Consider the following 9326-nt stretch of genomic DNA (forward strand, 5'->3'; position numbering starts at 1 on the left):
AGGCGCCGCTCCTTAAGTAGGCAATAACTGTCCATCAGACATCCAGCCAGGCAACGCCCAGGTCTGCTGCTCCCGGCCCTCCAAGGAGGCCGCTGCTCCTCCTCCTAGCATGTGCTTGGGCCTCTGCCTTTGCCCTGCGGCCCAGACAGTCCACCTCCTCCCATGATACCACAGCCCTGGCAGCTCCCAGAACCAGGAGGTCTTGCCACAGGACCTGTGCTTAAACAGAAGCCAAGGCCTGAACCGTACCCTCTGTTTGCAAGGACAGTTCGGGTCTGCACCTTCGCTGTGTGGCACAAAGACCCGGAAAGGTGCCCAGCTCATTGTCAAGAGTTTGTTTGCCCAAGTGAATCAAGGACAGGGTCTATTTCGAAAGTGTCTTGAGCAGAAACTCTGAGCAAAGGTTTGTTTTGCTGTGGCCAAGCCTAGCTCCCAGTGGTTCTCAGCAAAGCCCTGTGCACACCAAATAAATCACGAAGAATCATTAGGGCCAGTGCAGTGGTTTGCACCCATTTCCAGACTGGAAGATAAAGTCTGTGCAAGGCTAGGGTACTGACTGAGGCTGGACTAAAGCAGATTCATCCAATTCTTCCTCATCTTCCTTCTTCTGCTTCTCTGTGGTGTCCTTCCACTTCCCAACATGACCAGTCACAAATGAGGGCAGTGCCCTGGTTAATGCAGACTGGTCTAAGGGACTGCCAATGAAGCCCAGTGCGGAAAAGCTGAGGAGACGTGTCTGGATTGGCTCCATATCCAGGAATCAGGGTAGGTGCTGTCTCGGCATTTGCCTGGTCAGTGGGAAGTCCCAGCAGTGGCAAGATTGGGTCAGGGATATAGTTTATATAGTATAAAAGAAGAATACATTGAAGGCCATATATATTCAGGTTTGCTCTCTCTCTCTCTCTCTTTCTCTCTCTCTCTCTCTCTCTCTCTCTCTCTCTATATATATATATATATATATACACACACACACATATATCACCTGAATTCTTATATATATGGAAATATATATGAAATATATGGAAATATATATATATTCACACACACACACACACACACACACACACACACACACACACACACACACACACACATACGCCTGGAAGGAGGTATCCAAACCCAAGTACTTTAGAAGCAAAAAAAGCAATAATTGCAACCCAGACCAACAAGCAGGAACCTACAATATCTTGGGCACACCAGAGTAGATGGTCATTGTTCAAAGTCATTAAAGGTCACAGGTACCCACACTGTTAGCACCAAGGTCACATAGTTACAATACTAATCGTTATCATCATCATCACCATCATCATGATTCAATTAATAACTTTCTATCTTTATTTGACTTGCTCATCCTGGCTTTATGGCTTCATTTGTTTGGATCATCCTAACTGCACCAAAGGAATGATTTGTGAAAGCAGCTCATTGGCACAGGTGGTATGGAAATGTCACAGTCGAGCTGATTGTGTCCATTTTCCTCCCCTCTGTTAAGCAACCAGCAGAGTACAAGTGAGTAGAGTCTAAGCTTGGAGCTGTTCTTGAGCAACCCTCCCTGGTGAGGTGTCAGGCTGGTGAGTTTGCTGTGTCCATCAGCCCCCATGTTATGCCACAAATGTGTGAAGACAGTCACCCCTGGAATCTGTAGGGGTTGGTCCCAGGTCCTTTCCACAGATAGCAAATCCCTCAGATGCTCAAATCCTTTGAATCAATTGACACAGCGTTTACACATAGCCTGCTTACACCCTTCCAAACTTTAATTCATGACTAGCTTGTCCATAAGACCTAACACAGTGGAAACGCTACATCCGTACTTGCTTCATTGCAATGCTTAGGGTATCACCACAGGAAACAGTATGTATACATTCACAATAGATAGATAGATAGATAGATAGATAGATAGATAGATAGATAGATAGATAGATAGATAGATAGATAGATAGATACATAGATACATAGATAGATACATAGATAGATACATAGATACATAGATACATAAATACATAGATATATAGATACATAGATACATAGATAGATACATAGATACATAGATTGTTTCTAAATATTTTTTATTTGAGGTTAGCTGCATCTCTGATATGGAACCTGTGGATATGGACAGTCATCAATGTTCTCAAAATATTCTTAGAGCAACTCATCCATACAATCAGCCTTAATCAAATAAAGGATTTCATTAAAGTTGATCCCCAGAAGAACTTGGCTTCAGAAGTTCTTGATTCAGGATCTGGGTCTGTGGCCATGGGTAAGCATCACTGAACAGCTTAGCTGAGCCATCATTCAACTCAGGGGCAGAGCTGAGTCATTGAAAAACTGCAGAATTAAAATTGTGGATGTCAGAACCACAGAAAAGCATTTTCATATTCTTCAGTGGGTAGAGAGGAAGGATACCTGGAGAGAAGTTAAATCCAAGAATGTTCTTTTAAACGATCAACTACCTTCAGCCCACAGAAAAAGATAATGTAATAAACACCTCTGTCCCCAACTATCTATGTGTTCTGTTGAATCTTAGTAGTAATACCTCCATATCTTTATTTTGCAAAAGGAAACTCATCATTACAGGGACAATTAAGGCTTTCTGATTACCATTTTCTGCTTCTTTTCAGCAACTCAACAAATTACTGTATTAAATATATTTATCCTTCCCATATAATTTATATACTTTTACTTAATTATAACAGATCATAACTTTCTATTTTGCTTTATGTTCTTTACATCCTATGATTCACACAGGATATAATATGTGTATATTTTAATATTAGTAATATCTGTACATGTATAACATTCAGTAGTTATCACTGCCCTCCTGGTTTCCAAACAACTTTGAGATTACTTTTATGTTGTTTCTTGTTCACTTGTTTTAACTACTCTATTCTCCTGTTGATAGCCGTTTAGGTTGTTTCTATTTTTTTGTTGTTACAATGTCACAGTGAAAATTTCTTAATTTGGATCCCATGTAACTAATTTCTTTTATTCTGGGCAATGTAGTGACAGCAGAATTGCTTAGTCACAAACAGAGGGCCTTAAATCCAACTAGCCACCATTTTATATTTAAAGTACTTGTTTCCATTTGTATCCCCTGCCTGGTTGTGCCATTTACAATATTTACAAATACCTTTGTTAAATCTTTGGATTATCAACGTGTTTTTAATGTCTTTTTTATCATATTCCAGTTCTGTGATTCATAGTGAGACTATATATCTTTTTATGTATTTTTCTGTCCAAATTTCTCATACTTAATTATGTCCTTTGCTAGAGTTATTTCTATGGTTGTCCATAATCTTCTTATTGTTTTACAGATACTCTTTATATATCTTGAACACTGATATTTTCTTGATCACACTCACTGTTTTGAATATTTACTTTTGAAGGTGCCACCAGTAAATTTAGCAAACTTACTTCTCTATCTCTATTTTGAATTGAGAGTTGTATATCCCAAATGAGCAAAGAACTCTTGAGGAACTTAAGACATTATCCCTTTATTGTTTTCCTCAAGATTTTGTTTTGACAAACATTTAACATACTTAGAGTGCACTTGTATGAACAGTGAGAGGGAGAAGACAAATCCTCTTTTGCTGGAAGCAAAACTAAGTCTTGTGAACTATTCATCATGTGGTCACTTCTTAATTATGCTAGGAACAAATAGGAGTCTCATCACACTTGACTTTTGCTCTTTCTGTGAAGCAACTGGATTATTTTTCTCTCAGTCATCCTTGTCATGGGCCAGTGTCATATGGTGGAACTCTGGACCATAGAAAGTGAGTGGACATGATGCATAGACTCCCAACACAGGCCCATTGGATGCCATCTGCATGTTCTATCCCTCGTCCTCCACCATAGGTGAGAATCAGTTGATTACATAGACAAGGATAGCATATGGAGAAAAGACTGGAATCACAGTCTTTCTCTTGCCACAAAATTCATATTGAAACCTGACCCTGATTTTGTAACTCTATGAGACAGGACCTCGAGTAACAAACAGGAAGGTGGACTCTTCATCAATGGGCTGTTCCCCTTATGGTGCTAGAGGCCAGGAGAACCTTCTTTCCTAACCGTTGTGTCAGGACATCCATGAGAAACAGGCAATTCACCTACTATCGCTTTGATCTTGAGTTCCTCAGCCCCTGGACATGTGAAAAATAAACTGCTGTTACTTAGAATTTTTGTTATAATAGTCTGAAATAGACAGACCTTTTTAGATCCCTGAATTACAGCTTTCAGGAGAGAAACCTGCCAACCAGGGATTCCTGTGAGGCAGGCATATATTTCCACTGTGAGAATACTGGTATCACAGTTGGCATTTAAAAAAATAATATATGGGCTAATCCATATTATTGACTCTGTAATAAATCAACTTTCCATGCAGGGCTCTGGATTTTCTAGTTGCATTGGTCTTCTTGTACTGATTAGCAATCTCTCATTATTAGCATAATTTTACCTGATCATTCATGTCTGGGAAGATCATACCAGCAATTGATTGCTAAAATTGAGTTAAGTTTTTCTTGGCCCTTGACTCTATTATATAAAGTTTAGAATGAGTTATCAGCACTCTGAAACTCCTACTGGGATTTTGATTTTAAGAACATTGAATTTATAGATTGAATTAGGATGCACTAAAATCTCAGCATCATTACAATATAAACAATGGTGTGTGTGTGTGTGTGTGTGAGAGAGAGAGAGAGAGAGAGAGAGAAAGAGAAAGAGAGAGAGAGAGAATGTGTGTGTGTGAGTCCACAGTGAATGCAATGGTTCCTATATAAAATTTTTACAGGATTTTAGTAAAGTTCACAGCAGAAAGTTTTGCATTTTTGTGGTTATTGTAAATGATATATTTTTAAAATAACATTTTCTGATCACAGCTTCTTTTGGAAGCATGATTGAATGAATAAATTGGATGTATATCTTCTGCAAACTACTGAAAACCTCTTATTAATTCTTCTCATGATGGCATTTTGGACCCTTCCCTTACAATCTTTATGCTTTTATTTATCCATCTGGCTTCTTGTTCTAGCAAGTCCTCCATGGATGGGGCTAGGTTAAATAGGGACATGAGAGTCATTTGGGTTTTATTTAACTATTTTTGGAATTCAAATTCTTTATTGGTGAGTATACTCTTGGTTTTTGAAAGTTAGAATTACTTTTGGTTTCTAGTTTGCAAATTATAAATAGGTTTGAATTTCATCAAGTGCTCTCTAAATATTGATTATACAAGAAGAGTTTTAGTCCTTTATTCTGCTAGAAGGATAAACTATATTAAGTTTTCTTCCAATGTAAAATTACCCTTGTTTCTAGGCTAAATTTCAAATTATTTCTCATACTTAATTCATTTTGCAGTAATTTCCTTCAGATTAGACCAAGGGATATTAATAAATAAAATTGTCTCTGGAAACATTATAACAAACACCCAAGAAATCCAAATGATTATAAAGGACTACTTTCAAAATCTATACTCAAAAGGAAAGAAACCTAAAAGAAATTTCTAGAGACATAGAAGCTGCCTAAGCTGAACCAAGAAGTTATAAACCAGTTAAACAGGCCAATAACAAGCAATGAGATTGAGGAAGTAATCAGAAGTCTTCCAACAAGAAAAAGCACAGGCCTGGATGGATTCACTGCTGAATTCTATAAGACTCTTAAAGAAAAACTAACACCAATCTTCCTCAAAATTTTCTGTGAAATAGAAACAATTCAAAACTCATTCCATAAAGCCAATGTTACATTCATCTCATACTCAGGTAAAGATTCAACAACAAAAAAGAGAACTACACACCAATTTCTCTGATGATCACAGATGCAAAGTTCTTCAATAAAAATACTGGCCAAACGGAGTTCCGGGAAGATGGCGGAGGAGAAGCTGGAATCTGAACAAGCTCTCGCATAGAAAGCAGTTTTAGAGTTCCAGTGAACAGTCCTAAGCCAGAGAGTCACACCAAGTGTGCCATCACAGGACAGAGAGTTAGACAAGAGAGGGGAAGCCAAGACAAGGAGACACATCTGAGCGCCTGCCAGCAGCCGCCGCAGCGGTGGCAGGGTCGCAGCGGCGACCGCAGCCGCGGCCATACCTGAGCGCTCACACAGAGAGTCCGGGACGAAGGAGCCAGATGCAGCGGGCGAGAGGATTCTACTCAACACCAGCAAGAACCGACAAGGAGCGGACATCTTCATCCTGCAGTTTGCAGACCAGAGACGACCCAGGATCCAAGACTCGGCCTGAGTAGAAGCCCAACGTCCTCACTCCTTCTCAGGGAGCAGAGGAGGGAAGGCCACCCCTCCCCCCCCCAGCACCGGTGATCTCCATCTTGGATACCGACAAAGCTCGGAGGAGCTGCTAGCTCCAACTCAGGCCTTGGAATAAAACGAGTCATTTAACAGGTCACAAGAACTTAACGGTGAAGTGACCTGCCAGACTCAGCTCCATCCAGGGAAAAGTCACCCAGCTCAGGCACCAGCCATTGGAGTGGCTTTCCTCACTGGGTAACCAGAGCCAGAGGCTGCCCCTCCCTCTAGCAGCCTCCACAATCAATTGAAAAACAGAAACCCTGAGAATGGCTCCAGGGTGGGCTCTGTGAATTTTTCACAAAATAGCCCCAGGGAAAAGCTACTGTTTGTTGAAAGGCCTCAACTCTACCAGAACCTAGCCTCATCACCCCTCTTTTGTGATTCTCAAAGCAGATCACCCTCCCATTAAACTAACCTGGGAGGGGGATCTCAAAATCTTGGGTAAAGCAGAGCATTTTTCTGCCTGTTCGAACAAACTGACTCAAGAAACCAATCAAGCCACAGGACCTCAAGCTGACCAGAGACTCCAACAAGAGGCTCGTTACAGACAAAAGGGAGATACAGGATTCTTCCCACCCCTCCCAAAAAAATAAAAAAAAAAAAAATCAAAGAACTTTTTTTTCTTCTTTTCTTTTTTCTTTTTTTTTTTTTTTTTGGTACCTTATATATATATAAATTATTTTTCCTTTTCTAAAACTTTTATTAATCTTTAATTTTTGCCTTTTTTGAAAAAATAATTGTTTTCCAGTAACTTTTTTTTCCCTCTTATAATTTTTACTTTAGGAATACATGAATGTACGTTTTCCTTTCTTTTCTTGTCTTCTCTCTCTTTTTCTTTCTTTCTTAATTATCTTTTTGTTTTTTGTCTAGCTCTACTGAACTTCTGATCTTTTTTTTTCTCCCTTTCTTATCCTTTTCACCTTTTCCTTTCTTTTGTTCTTCTGTGTGTGACTTAACTCTTGTCCTGCACATCCTCAGATAAACCCATAGTTAACTAGTAGACCCTATCCCCCATTGTGTACACACTTAATCCACAAATTTATTACTCAATCCAAAACCTCTGAGACTTAAATTCCTTAATAGCAGTACTACCTCTTTATACCTATATAATATTTTAAGCAGTTTTTAAGTTTTTCACATCTCCTCTATCTCCCTCCTGTTTTCTCATTATATTCACATTCCTCCCTAAATAGATGGTCTTTCAATCTCCATAACTATATTAACTTTTACGTTTCTAATTTTTTTTCTGGTCTCTTTTCATTTCCCTTTCCCTTTCTTCTTTTTCTCTCCCTCTCTACTTGCATCCTACCCAACCTATTTCCTGCATTGAGATTAGGACATAGTTAACTCTCCCTGTGCCTCCCCACACCAATCTATTCCTAATTTTTACCCACATCTCTCCCTAACCCTAAAAATTTCTGGTTTTCCACATTCTTCTCTGCGGTTCGAAGCCCATTAACATATAGTTGTTTGATGTTGAATAGATGTATCTGTTGAACTAGATTGTATCTGTAGACTATTGACTGTATAAATGCAAACGTTGGTTGATGGTTGCCTTAAGATAGTGTTCTAGCACAAAACTGGTGCTATTTTCATCTCAAATGGGCAGAGTAAGCCGGAAAAACACAAGAAAAATGGCAAATCCGGGTATCTCAATTCCCAATCTTGATAATCAGGGGTCAGATCAGATAATGAACAATCCAGAGGAGAGTTCCCAAATAGCTCTACAAACACTGGTGGCAAACATGATAAATGAGAAGTTTGACAACTTACAAAGGACTCTGTATGAGCGTGATAGGGAGAGAGAGGAGGCATCCCAAAAGTTTATACAGGAATATCATAAGCGTGAGGAAGCTACTCAAAAACTGATACAGGATTTGCTTGAACAACTTGAGAATACTCAAAGAGAAAGGGAGGAATGGCGTGAGCAGGCTGAGAACACTCAAAGAGAACTGCAGGAATCCCACGAATGGGAGGAAAGAGAACTGCAGGAATCCCACAAACGGGAGGAAGCTAATCAAAGAGTAATTCAGGAATTGAGAGACCAGGTAGAGAACACACAAAGATCACTAAAGGCATTCATGGAATCCATTAACAAAGAGCTGAAGGAAGTCAGGGAGACCACAAAGGGAATGCTGAATGGAACCCAACAGAAGGAATGGGAGTCCAAAGAAACCATAACCAATCAACTAAGTGATTTGAGAACAAACACTGAACACCAAATTAAGGAAGTAAAGAAATTCATACAAGACCTAAAACAGAGCTTCAACAAAGAACTTGAAGCCATCAAAGCTGACCAATTAGAAGGAAAAGAGATAAAAAACAAAGTAGAGAGTCTTGACAGCAGGTTAGACCATGCAGAAGATCGAATCTCAGGGATTGAAGACAGCCTAGATATTATAGAGAAAGAACATACAACCATCCAAGACAAGTCCAAGAAGTATGATAGATCTATCCAACACCTGGAAGACACCATCAGAAGGCCTAATCTAAGGATAATGGGTGTAGAGGAGCACCTAGAAACAGAAGTTAATGGTCTAGGAAATTTGTTTAACAGGATCCTAGCAGAGAACTTCCCAAACATACAAAAAGATAGGCCTATTCAGATACAAGAAGCTTTTAGAACCCCAAATAGACCAGACCAGAATAGGACATCCCACCATCACATTATAATCCATACAGGATCAACTCAGACTAAGGAAAAGATCCTTAAAGCTGTCAAGGAGAAAAGGGTAATCACCTATAAAGGGAAACCAATTAGAATCACCTCAGATTTCTCAGCAGAGACAATCAAAGCAAGAAGAGCCTGGAATGATGTATGCCATGCCCTAAAAACAAACAACTATCAACCAAGAATACTGTACCCAGCTAAACTCTCCTTCATAACTGAAGGCCAAATAAAAACCTTCCATAGCAAAGAAAAATTGAAACAATACATCTCCACCAAACCAGCCCTACAAAAGATTCTTAAAGATGTCCTACACATAGAAAACCAACAAGACCGCAACAAAGGCCAAGAAACTGCACCCAAACTGAGA

This window comes from Dipodomys spectabilis, unplaced genomic scaffold (assembly GCF_019054845.1).
Source record: "Dipodomys spectabilis isolate Male_0828 unplaced genomic scaffold, ASM1905484v1 ptg000157l, whole genome shotgun sequence".
In the NCBI taxonomy this organism is placed as follows: domain Eukaryota; kingdom Metazoa; phylum Chordata; class Mammalia; order Rodentia; family Heteromyidae; genus Dipodomys; species Dipodomys spectabilis.